Source organism: Sminthopsis crassicaudata, chromosome 1 (assembly GCF_048593235.1).
Source record: "Sminthopsis crassicaudata isolate SCR6 chromosome 1, ASM4859323v1, whole genome shotgun sequence".
NCBI classification, from domain to species: Eukaryota; Metazoa; Chordata; class Mammalia; order Dasyuromorphia; family Dasyuridae; genus Sminthopsis; species Sminthopsis crassicaudata.
Genome location: NC_133617.1, coordinates 54,753,405 through 54,766,462, shown reverse-complemented (window position 1 = coordinate 54,766,462; position 13,058 = coordinate 54,753,405). Strand labels below are relative to the sequence as shown.

The 13,058-nt window shown below is 48.1% G+C and overlaps 1 protein-coding gene across 2 annotated transcripts in view; it reads left to right on the top strand.

The window, feature by feature from the left end:
- Nucleotides 1-292: 292 nt before the first annotated feature.
- LINGO3 (leucine rich repeat and Ig domain containing 3) overlaps nt 293-13,058 on the top strand; it is a 34,641-nt gene continuing 21,875 nt past the window's right edge. For both annotated transcript variants that reach the window (XM_074303865.1, XM_074303871.1), the window contains exon 1: nt 293-432. The gene's annotated coding sequence lies outside the window, so the exon portion shown is untranslated. The remainder of the gene's footprint in view (nt 433-13,058) is intronic.

Genomic DNA, 13,058 nt, shown 5'->3' with positions numbered 1-13,058 from the left:
ACACAGGTGGGGAGCGTGCCAGCCCGCCCGCCCAGGGCCCCGAGGGCTCGGGTCGGCTCCGGGGCCGGGCCGGGCCCTCCCCGCGCCTCCCTGCCGCAGCAGCCCGCGCGCGCCGCTCCCCCCCGCTCCCCCTCCCCCCCGGCCCCCGCCCCGCGCCGGCCCCGGCAGCGGACTTGGGCTCCGCAGACCGAGACCGCGGGCGGGCCGGCGGGCAGGCGGCTCGGGGCGCGCGGGGGAGGCGGGCGCACGGCAGCGCGCGGCGCGCGGCGGGGCCGGGGTGGGGGGAGGCGGCGGCGGCGGCGGCGGCGGCAGTGGTGGCAGCGGGCTTCTGCTCGGGCTCCGGCTCCCGCTCCGGCTCCTCCGTCCCCGCCCCCAGCCTGGGCTGCAGGGAGCCGGGGGCAGCGGCGGCGGCCACGCGGAGGAGCAGCCGAGGTAAGTGAGCCGAGCCCCGGCTCAGGGTGGGGGGCCGGGAGCCCTACAGGTGCTCCCCTTACCCCCTCTCTCCCCTCCCTCCCCCCAGTGCCAGTGCCCACCGCTCCGTGCCCGGGGTACTAAGTGCCCGCGCCTGCGTCCCTGGTCCGAACGGGGTGGGGAGGTCCAGGGACCAGCCTCGGAATAGGAAAACTGCACCCTCGTCTCCGACTTCCTTCCCAGGTGCCTGGAGCGTCAGGATGCCAATTGTGTGCCTTCTACAGCGGCCGGTGCCAGGGTGGGCTCTGGTTCAGAGCCCGGGAGCTCGGGCCAGACAGTCCCAGAGCTCCCTCTCCCACTCTCGCCTCCCTTGCCTTCTTCCCCCTGCACACTTCTCCTCTTGCCTCCCTTATTTGCTCGGGGTCCCCACTTCCCCGCACCCCCATCCCTCTCCTTGGCCCCTTTCTTTCCCATCCCCTCCGCTGCTCCCTTTTCTCCCCCTCCCCCTGCCTCCCCAGGTAACTGGGAGAATTCCCCAAGAGCGGTTACGGAAGCTGGGAGCTGGGATGTTTTCCGTGGGGCTGAAATCCCTGTGGGGCTCTCTGAGGAGAAAAGCAGGGCCACCTCCCGGTTTGGGCAGCGGATCCGTCTGCTGGCTCGGGTGCAGTCAGGGGGTCTGGCTTCCCTTCTGTGGGCCTCCCTTCTCTTCTTTTTCCTCCTATCTTTTGTTCTTCACCCAATTGAAACTTTGGGTTAAAGTCTCAGCAGGCCATCCCTCCTGTGGCCCTCTGCACCCATTCCCACAGTATGTTAGGAAAGGTGATGAATTACTCCTGGGCCTTGGGCTAGTTCCCTCAGGGATTTGAGGATTTTCCTCTGAAGAACCATGCTTAGGGGAGGGGGGCAGGGGGCCCTGCCCCTCTCTTACTGCTCATCTGAGGTGTACGGGAGGGCAAGGTGGCAGCTGGGAACTTTTGTTTCAGGAACTAGAAAGGGCTTCCCATGAGCTGAGTGCTCTGGTGTGCTGGGGTGGGAGGCTGGTGCTGGCTGGCAGCAAGCTGTAGGAATGGGGGTTGCTGAGTCTGCACTGTGCTCCACTCCCCATCAAATCAACCAACCAACCAACCATGGGAGTGTGCTGGGGACACACAGGCCTGAAGGAGGTTGGGGGAGAACAAGGATCTCTAGGAACACCTTTTTCTTCCTGGAGACTTCGGTTTGCACCACTCCCCAGATCTGGTTACCCTTCTGCATCTGAGGCTGAGTTCATCCCCAGCTAAGAGCCAGGATCAGGAGTGAGGAAGAGATGGGGGAGGGGGAAGGGAGGAAGGAGGAATGGAGAAATATGGGCTGGGCCAGCACTGAGAGCTAACTGAGAGGTAGCTCTCAAGGAGAAAGGGTGGGTGGGGAGAATCACTCTACAAGTCTTTATAGCTGCAATTTGTCCTGCCCTGCGTGCTAGGACTGGAGATGATATCTTCAGAGAGCTTGCAACTCACATCTCAGTGCATCCCATAAACTCAAATACATCTGAAATGCGGGAGTGTTAAAACAGTCTGGGACTCAGTTGTCTTGTTAGAAACTGAGGAGCTCAGAACTAGGCAGTCTGCAATAGCTGACATCAACATTGCTTTAAGATTTGCAAAGTGCTACAATGTTACCCCATTTGATCCTCACAGCTCAGAGAGATAGGTGCTAATATGATTATTCCCATTTTACAGATGAGGAAACTGAGGCTAGAACAGGTTTAGAGATTTGTCCAGAGACACAATTAGGGAATATCTGAGGCTGCTATTTTAAAAGATCCTTTCCAGCTCTAAGAGCTCTTCTAGCTCTTGATCCTTTGGTTTTCTAAGTAGGGTGGTGATTTTTCTTTTGGAGGGGGACAAGGGGAAGAGTTGCAGAGTTCTTCCAGAAAGGGATGGTTCTGCCTAGGGGAACAGAGGGAGATAAAGATGTTAGATGTGGGTTAGGGCCAGAATGAAGGGAAGATATAGGGAAGAGGTGAGATGCTGGGATGGATCATTGAATTCCCTTTAGTCCCATCCCCATTTCTATCGTCCTTCCCCCTCCTTCCTAGGGTCTGGGTTAAGAGTTGTCCAGTCTTTGTCCTGGTAAGCTTCAGGATGCAGCATCCATCAGCTTTGAGCAGGTCACCCTAGTTTTCAGTCTGAGCAAGGGGACCCATCTTAGTATCATAGGATTTAGAACAGAAATGGAGCCCAGAGATCATTTTACAGAAGAAGAAACTGAGGGTATAGTGATGCTCCCAGTGCCCTTACAGGTTAAAGAGGCAGAACTAGAACTCAACTCCTCCGACTTGAATGTCAGCTCCGGGAGCAGGGCCTGTCTCAGTTTTGCATTTGTATCCATGCAGTAATAAGCACTTAATAAATTCCTTTCATTCATCAGTATACAGGATTGCATCCTTTGAAAGGAGCCATCTGAAATGGGACCAGATACAGGCAGCTGCTTAGGACACAACTCAGGAATCAGAGGGAATGTAATGAAGGATACTTTTAAATATGGCTTTATACAAACTCACCTATTTTTAATGCCAAGAAATGCTCTTCTCCATAGAAAGCACAGATTTATTTGGGGATTAATCAGGTCACTGAGGCTCGGTGATTGCAGGGGACCATCACCCAAGGGGGTAAGGCTTTAGATCTTGCTCAGGCCATGGAGTTGGCTCTGGGCCTGGGCCCCCACACCCCTTCATTTGCAGACCCAGCCTGAGCTCTCTCCTTATTCGAAGGCCCAGCAGCAAGCTGTGGCCTGAGGCTTGCCACTCTAAGCTCAGCCTTACATGGGTCTCCTCCAGGAGAGCGTGGGAGCCAGTCAGGGTGGAAGGGTGGACACTGGGCTAGAAGCCCGGGTCTAATTCTCAGCATTGTGAGCTATTAGTCATATGATTTAGAGCCAGAAGAGGCCATAGAGGTCATTTTAATTCAAGCCCTTCATTTTACAAATGAGGAAACTGAGCCTCCCAGAGGTCATACAAGTTAGTTGAACAAAGAAATCTGGCTGATCAGTGACAGCCAGAATTTGAGCTGATGTTCTACAGGCATTTTTACGTTCTAGTTCATGGTTTTCATTAGAATCAGGCAGTATGTAGACTAAGAAAATCACATAATGTTATTTTGTTCAATATTTCCAATTATATTTCTTGGGGGGGGAGTAAGGTAATTGGGGGTTAAGTGGCTGGCTCAGAATCATGTTGGAGGCCACATTTGAACTTAGGTATGCTTGAATCCAGGTCCAGTACGCTCTCTACTGTGCCCCCAGCTCCCCCTGCCAATGACATTTTAATCTGGTTCCTGCTGCACTCAGGTGTGCAGAGTACTGCATTGGCCCACTGGCTGTGTGTTTGGCATCCCTAATCTAGTCCCACCCCGTCATTTTACAAATTCAGAAACTGAGGAGCAAAAGGGGTGTAATTTTTTTGCCCAAGGTCATACAGCTAGAAAGCAGTAAACCCCCTGACTCCGAATCTTGGATCTTTCTATTATGCTACAGCTGCTTCTTGTTTCACCTCAGTCTCCTCATCTGTAAAATGCCCCATCCAGGGCTTCTGGGCGGTGGAAGTGCTTTGATATAAGGGTCTATCATTATTACCTGCCAGCACAATAACTGCCTGAGTCACCCTCCTGCTCTTCCCTGGCTGGAGCTCAGAGTGGTTTAGTCATCCCCTTCCGAGAGAGTGAGTTTTATGGACTGAGATAAATTGAGGCAGCCAGAGCAGAGAGGTCTCCTGGGAGTTAATGTTAGCCCTGGAAATGGTTTCTGGCTGTGCAGTTTCCCCTTGGGAATCCATCCCCCCTGGTATAGTGTAAAGGCCACGGGACTCAAATTCAGAATTGAATCACAGTTCTAGTTAGTTGCCCCCCCTCACAGCACCCCCCCACCGCTGACTGCCCTCAGTCCATGAGCCTCAGTTTCCTTCGCTGTAAAATGCAGGGATTGGATCAGATGATTCCCAATATCTTTTCCAGCTCGACATGCACCCAGAACTTTTCTGATGAGATACTCACACACTGAAGAAGTTCTTCAGTTGGTAAAATATAGATATCAGTTCTAGGGCTCCCCTTCCTGGGAATCATTGGCTCCCCAGGCCACCAACCTAGCAGAGGCTGTAGAAGTGGATTGGGTGGTGCACTAAGGGTTAAGATGCTCAAATTAGGTTCTAGTTGGTAGCTAATTAAGCACTTAATGAGTTGCTGTAACATTAAAGCCCGAAGGGGCTGGGAATCGAGGGCAACCAATGCATCAATCCCTTTGCCCCTGAAACTCCGATCTCCCACCCAAATTGGGGCTTAGAAACCTCAGAGAAAAAGGGCAGGTGGGGAATGGGGGAGATTGGGTGGCTGGAAAGGAAGAGATATTTGATTCTGTCTTTACGGTACAGCATGGAATCTGGGTCACAGCTAGGCCTCTCAACTTCCTCATCTTTAAAATTGGGAGGGAGGTAGGAGGTTGAACTGGATAGACTAAGTACCCTTCTAGCCAAATCTCTTTCTGTCCTGCCATTCTGTGGTCCTTCTCAATAGTCACTGAAGCATAGTGGAGAGTGTGTGGTTCAAATCCTGTCCCTTACACCTCACTGTCACTATCCACATGACTTTGGGCATCTTCTGGGCAACTCTCAGTGTCTCTAAATTCCAAGTGAGTTACTGATTTACATGATGAAGGCCACAGATACTTACTAGTTGTGTGATCCTGGGCAAGTCCCTTCACCCTGTTTGCCTCAGTTTACTCATTTGTTGAATGAGCTTGAAAAGGTAATGGCAAACCCCTCCAGTATCTTTGCCAAGAAAACCTCAGATAGGGTTGCAAAGAGTCTTGCATGAGGGCAACAATGGTGGAGAGGGTTTTCCTTAGTGGAAGTTCCTTATATCAATGAATCATGGGTCAGAAACAAAATAAAAACTATCCCTTCTAGCTGTGACTTGTAGATCACAATTCCAGATTTGCAAAGCACTTTCCTCAGACCAATCAAGTGCAAGGATTATTCCTTTCATTTCACTGAAACTGAGGCTTGGGGAATGTTAACAGCTTCTTTTGCTGTGATTATGGTCACCCAGTTAATATTTGAGCAGGGACTCAACCATCACTATTGTAATTGGACCTTTATTCTTTTGTTCTTTATTTCTTTTTATACACTCATACTGGTCTCATTGTTTCTTATATTTCCCATGCCACAAATGTACCCCCTTATCACCTCCACCTCTCAGAATCCCTGGCTTCCTTTGGTTGTGAATGAGTCAAACTGCTAATTAGCAAGGCAACCGCAGAGGAATCCCAGTTCCCGTCAAGGCAGGGAAAACTGAACCCCCGTTTACTTGTTTCTAGTAGGGCCCTAGTCCTTCAGTTTGAGCTCTCCTGAATGAACTTTCTATAATTTTCTCCTCTCCTCAATACTCACAGGCCTGTTCCTGCTTGACCTTGCCCTAGAACTGGCTGTCAGAAGAGATCTGCCCAATTTTTAGCTCATAATGCCTTGAGGTGTTACACCTCTCAAGGGTATTTGGATTTGAATGAGGAGTTTGGAAGGACTGAGAAGCCTTCAAGATGCCAAAGAATAAACCTCGATAGCTAAGGAGCTCAGGGGTGATGGTGGAGGGCTGCTTAGTGCCCCTTCTGCTCAGGCCAGCCCTCCAGGGAGAATAAGAACAGATATTGAGATATTGAGATAGTCCTGCAAGGTTTGCCTTCCTGGCAGTCCTGCTCTGGACATTCTCCAGCTTCTCAGCATCCTTCCTCATCAAGGGATGTTTCCAGAACTCTTGGGGTCCTCTTCATCAAAGTGTCTTAATCTTTTGTGTGGGCTCTGGACCACTCGGGTAGTCTGGTGAAGCCTTTCTCACAATTGTGTTTTTTAAAAATCGTAATTGGTGAGAATAAAGATGTAATGTTTTTTCCTGTTCAAATTCATGGATTCCCTGAAATCTGTCTACAAACCTTTTGGAGGAGTTCCTGGATCTCAAATTTAAGACTGCTTTAGACGTGATTGAATCAAAGTAGAGGAAGGAAGGAAGGAAGGAAGGAAGAAAGGAAGGAAGGAAGGAAGGAAGGAAGGAAGGAAGGAAGGAAGGAAGGAAGGAAGGAATAAGAGAAGGACTAAGAGAAGGAGGAAAGAGGGAAGGAAGGAGGGTGAGAAGGAAGGGAAAAAAGGGAAAGGAGCAAGAAAAACAAGCCTTTATTAAATACCTACTGTGTGCCAAGAACTGTGCTAAACTGTTTACAATTATTATCTCATTTATTTCTCATAACAATCCTGGGAGGTAGGTACTTTATGATACTCATTTTAAAGTTCAGGAAACTGAGGCAGGCAGCAGGTAAGTGATTTGCCAAGGTTCATGAAAATAATAAGCACCTGAGGCTGGATCATTCTATCCCCTAAACTATCATTCTGATGGTCTTAGCCACTTTGCTTCCCTTTAAATGTGGCCTATGCTTGAATTAACTTCCTTGACTGCCTTATCAAGCTTCACTAAACCAGCAAATTCACACAAACAGTAAGGTTTGTATGAGCCCACTATGTGCCAATTATAGTGCCATATGCTAGATATACAGAGAAAAAAAAAGTAGCCCTTCCCTTCAAAAAGCTTTCATTCTATTCCAATAGGAGAGATGATAGGGTATGTTTATATGCGTGTATAGATATATATGTGTGTGTGTGTGTACCCGCACACATATATACATATGAATGTGCACATGTATACATACAGACATGCATGTGTGTATGTACACATATACATACATACACACAGGTGCTTTTTAAGAAAGTAAGCGTGTGTGAATATGTTAGAGACCGGGAGGGAGGGAGGGAAAGGAAGGAGAGAATCTATGCAAAATGACTGGAGCATATTGTGGGGAATGAGAGGCCTTCAGCTCAGGGGATCAGAAGTGGCTCCATGTGAAAAATGATACTTGAATCATAGCTCCCATTTCTGGAGCACTTTTCATTTTACAAAAAGCACTTCTTTTTCGTAAGACATGAGTCCATGTCAGCATTGTTATGTCTATTTTACAGATGGGGAGTCTGTTACTCAGAGAGGGAAGTATCTTGCCCAATGCCCCATCCCCCCTTCCCCAGCTAATAAATGGCAGTTAGGACATAAAACCAGGTCCTGTGATGTCCATCCCTGGGTTCTCTCTACCACAGTAAGCTGACATACAAAGCCACGAGGGAGAATTCCCAAGCCCAGGCCCTTTTCTGTTCAGTTTCTAAGGAAGTTTAACTCCTTCCAGAGGAGGGAAAAGCCGCTGGTTGTCAGAAGAAGCTGTATAGACAAGGTGAGATCTGAGCTGGACTATAGTCTGGAAGAGGGCTGATGCCCCAAGGTGCAGAATCAGGTGTTTTTATACATGGCCAGTGCTTAGTATACAATCTCTTACAATGGATTTTTTCCTTTAATGGGAGAGAGGGGTAGGAGGGAAGGAAAACAAATATTTAATAAGAATTCTTCATTCTTTTTTTTTTCCCCTGAGGCACTTGGGGTTAAGTGACTTACCCAGGGTCACACGGCCACAAGGCGTTAAGTGTCTGAGGTCATATTTGAACTCAGGTCCTCCTGACTTCAGGGCTGATGCACCAACAAGCTGCCCCATGTTCAGTGTTCATTAAAAAAAAAAAAAAAAAAAAAAAACTTAAAAAAGGAGAGTAGAGAAGGCATTGCAGACAAAGATTCTGAGGCAAGAAAGCTCCAGTGAAATGTTTCTAGGGGAGTGGGAAGACCTTGAATGAAGACTCCATGTTGGGGAGGAAAAAACAAGGCAGCAGAAAGGGACTGGGGCCATAGCACGGAGGGTCTCAAATGACCAGACCAAGAAGATGAAGCAGTCTATCATAGAGTACAAAGAGCCTTGGGCTTGGAGTCAGAGGAACCCTTGGCCAAATCCCAGTGACCTTGGACAATCAGCCCTCCCTGCCTGCCTCAGTTTCCTTATCTGTAATATGGGGTTTCCCTTATCAAAAATTTCTAAACCAATTTTTCTTGTGTCAGTTTGGTGAAACCTTATGGGCCTGTTTTTAGAAGTTTAAAAAATATAAGACAAAAATACAAAGTATTGCAAAGGAAATCTATATATCAAATTAAAGGTGGATTTTTTCCTATCTAGGTTCACAGTTCCCTTGAAATATAATTACACAGCACTTTTTGATTAAAATTAGACGTCTCTAAGGTCTTTTCCTGTGGGCAATGGGATACCTCTGGAGGTATGGGAGGTTTTTGAGCATGGGAGAGAGACAAAGCAAGCCTTGGGAAGAGGGAGCCGGGACTGGCCTGGCGGCCGTATCAGTAAAGAAGCAGCTGTGTCAGGTCAAAGGAAGAGGACAGAGTCCAGGCCCTCCCAGGTCCCTCCAGCCTCCTTCTCTCGGTCTTCCCCCCATCCCCAATCCTGAGGGAAGGAAAGGGTTCCCGCTGCCTGGAGCCCTCCCAGCAAGGCCATCTGTGCTGGCAGCAGCCGGCCCCCTGAGCTGCTGTGTCCCACTGCATTAAGGAGAGGCAGGAGGATGTCGCTGTCCAGGGTCCCCTGGGGAGCGCTGCAGAAACAGGGATGTGACAAGGACGGCCCAAGGAGCATAGGGCCACGGACTCGGAGGGAGAGAGAGGGACTGGGGCAGAATCTCCAGAGATCCAGAAAGTGCCTCTGGGAGACAGCTCCCCAGGAAGTGCAACACACATTTTTAAGGCTTTTTCATGGGCCAATGTGGAAAAAATGGGAAGAACCTTGAACTTGGATCCAGGAGACCTGGATTCTGCCATTTACCACTCTTTAGATAATCTTGAGCAAGTGGATTCACTGATCCTGATGCTCAGTTGTTTTTTTTTTTTATCTGTACAATGGGTATGATATATATGTATACAATGGGTAAGACCTGCTCAGCGTAGTCTGTTGTGAGAAAAGCACCTTGTAATCTGGAAAGCACCTTAGATATGTTGACTTTGCTTATTTGAACAGGGGCTGAAATAACTGAGTCCAGTGTCTGGCAGGGGGTGGGGGGCTGCCCTTAGACAGACTTAAGAGTCCCCAGTTCTCCTGCTCTCCACAAATCCAGATACTCATTGCATGCTTATCTCTTAGAGACAGCTAAGTGGTGCAGTAGAGAGAATGCTAGTGCTAGAGTCACAAAGATCTGAATTCAAATTCAGCCTCAAACAGGTGATTCCTGGACAAGTCATTTTACCTCTTGACGGCCTTCTCAACTAACTACTCAAGGGAAATAATGTTTGTGAGTTGTTGTGAGCCTGGCACATAGTTGGTGCTTAATAAGTGCTCCTTCCTTGCTCTGTCCTATTTGAGCTCTTTGGGCTTAAGAGAAATGGGACCCTAGTTTAAAGCTGGGAAGCAGGATGGGCCATCTGCTTCTTCCTCTCTGAACTTAGGCCTTCATTCCTTCTGGGATGAGATGACCTTTCCTGCATCTGAGAAGCTCTAAGCAGGTCCTGTAAGTGGGGAAGCAAGAGAACCTGGGGTCTGGTCCTAGAAAGCTCAGAAACCCAGCTGGGGCCACCTGGAACATCAGCTGCCCTGGCCTCCTGCCTGGCAGGTGACTCCCCTTGCAGCAGTGACCCCTCCCTAGCTCCCTCTGCAGCTAATCATGCATAAAGATGAATGCACAGGGCTGGATCTGCCCTTGAAACACTTGTCTGTTATCCAGTTGGGGATCAATAAAGAGTCTTGCCCTCCTCACCAGGGTAGAGACCTGCCCTTTGTCATTTACCAATCAGTTGATCAGAGAAACTTTGCTGAGGACTTTTTATTTGCAAAGTGCTATGTTGGGCCCTGTGGAGGCTGTCCCCCAAAATGATACTGATGATAATAATGATAGTTTTAGATTTGCCAGAGAGACCTAGGACAGCTGGCTGCTACAGTGGGTATACCGTTGCACCTGGGGTCAGGATCCTGAGTTCAAATCCTGCCTCATCCACTTTACTGTAAAATGGAGATAATAGCATCTGTCTCCCAGGATTTTGTGAGGATCAAAAGAAAACATATATGTGTAAAGGATTTTGCAAGCTTAATGAATGCTTTTATTATTATTATATATATATATATTATCTCATTTATCTCCACAATGATCTTGGGGGGGAAATGCTATTATTGTTCCCATTTTACAGGTGGGAAAGTTGAGGCAGTTTAAGTGCTTAAGAGCTGGTTTAGGGAGATAAGGGCTGTTTCAAGGTGACAGCAATGACCATCCATGATTCTAGAGGACTCGATGTGAAACCAGCCACTCACCTCCTGACAGAAAGGTGATGGACTCAGAGTACAGATTGATTCATTTATTTTCTTTTGTATGCAGCCAATGCAGCAATTTGTTTTGCTTGACAATATGTATCTGTAACATGGCTTTAGTTTTTCTCTTTCACAATGGGGTGAGAAGGGAGAGAAGGTAGGTTTTTGTTGATTGAAAATCAATTTAAATAAAAATTTTAAAGTTGGCAGCAACAATTAAGCACCTACTGTATGTAAGGCACCATATTTAAAACATAGTAGATGTTTAATAAGTATATGGGGAATTGAGAGCCTGTAAGAGGTGGCACCTTAAATGGAAGATAACGTTCCCCCTCCAATTTCATCCAAAACAAGACAAAAAGAAAGGCAGTCCCTGCCCTCAGAGAGCTTATACTCTAATTGGGGGAGCTACCGCATCGATGGAAGCTGAAAAGAGCGGGGACAAGGCAAATACAGGCCTGTAGACCAGTGCCAGTTTGTGAAGGGCTTAAATGCCAAACAAAGACATTTAAATTTTTCCCCTAGAGTCAGGAGGGAGTTTATTGAGTAGAAAAATGACAGAGTCAGACTTTGCTTTAGGAAAATCACTTTGGCAGCGGAGTGCAGGACAGATTGGAAAGATCAAGATGGGAAGAGCAACTGGGGGGTCCAGGCCGCAGGTGACGAAGGCCTGCGGATGAGGGTGGCGGCTGTGTGAGTGATGAGCAGAGGTACAGTGAGATCATTGGATAATGGGGGAAGTGGAAGTGAGGATAATGCTTGGATTGCAGATCTGGCTCAGTGGCGGAATGGCAGTATCCTCAACTGGGAAAAAATTAAAAAGGAAGAGGAAAAGAGCCGAAGGTTTGAGGAGAAAGACAATGAGTTCTGTGAAAAACAGAGCTCCTCTGAAGCTGAGATGCCTAGAGGGTGGGGATTTGGGAGTGCCCAGATTTAAATGGGTCTTTGTAGAGACCTGAGAGCATTTGTAAAATGTGTAAATAACAGCAACCTCTTGGCCCCCTGACAAAAACCACAACTAAATCAAACTGAACCCCCTTCCCTCGGGACTCCAGAGCCCAATGCCAAAAGGGACAGCCAGGAGGGCCAAAGCTCAGTGCGTCTGTCCCCAGCCTTGGGAAGGGGAAGATGGAGCGCATCCCCAGGCCCCAGGAACCAAGGGCTGCGGACCTGCCCCTGCTTTTCCTTCCTCCAGGTCCCTCTGTCCTAGAACATCATGGACTATTTGTCATCATTGGGTACAGTTTGTCTTTGGCATCTCCTTCCTACTCCGACTCCCAACTCTCAGGCCTGAACAGGAAGGAACTTCTTCATTTGTCTCCATCCCTAGCCTGGGGTTCTCTCCCCACCCTGGCTGACCAAGGTTCTTCAGGATATGGAAATGAGAATCCAAATTTGAACTGTAGTTTAGGGTTAGAGATTCTAGGGTTTTAAAGTATTAATATAGAACACAGGGTGTCAGAGCTGGGGGGCCCTTAGAACTCAGGATGTCAGAATGGGGAGGGGCCTTAGAAATTCAGACTTAGGAATCCGCTTAGAACCTACAACAGGGGGCAGCTAGGTGGCGCAGTGGATAGAGCACCAGCCTTGAATTCAGGAGGACCCGAGTTCAAATCTGATCGTAGACACTTAACACTTCCTAGTTGTGTGACCCTGGGCCAGTCACTTAACCCCAGCCTCAGGGAAAAAACCAAACAAACAAACAAAAACATACAACAGAAAATGTCAGAGCTGTAGGGCAGTTCTCATAACCCAGGTTGTCAAAATTGGAAGGGGCTTTAAAACACATCACCAGAACCTGGTAGGTACCAAACTTGTAGACCTGTGAATCATTCACTGCTCCAAAGAGCACAGCCTGAAACAGATAAAAATGTAATTCCGAGATGTTTAACAACATAAATAAAAATACAATATGGCGTAAATGATGTGAATTTGTGATTTTCTAAGTCAATATGTGGTCAGCAAGGATCTTTTTCTACTTGAGTTTAGTCTAATCCTTTTATTTTATAAATGGGAAAATTGAGGTTTGGAAAATGGAATTCACTTCCCCAAGGGGATGTAGCCAAGTTAGTGCGGAACTAGGACTGGGACCCAGTTGTTTTGACTCCCAACCCAGGGGCTCTTTTCATGGCATCATAGTTTGCTGAAGGCTAATCAGCAGACTTTGTAAGACAGCCAGAAACCTGGACATCTGGCCTTCTAGCCAAGAGTTATGGCATTGCCCCAGAACTCAGACACACACACACACACACACACACACACACACACACACACACACACACACACTCTCATTCTCTCTTTCTCTCTCTCTTTCTCTCTCTCTCTCTCTCTCTTTCTTTCTCTTTCTTTCTCTCTCTCTTTCTCTTTCTTTCTCTTTCTCTCTTTCTCTCTCTCTCTCCCTCTCT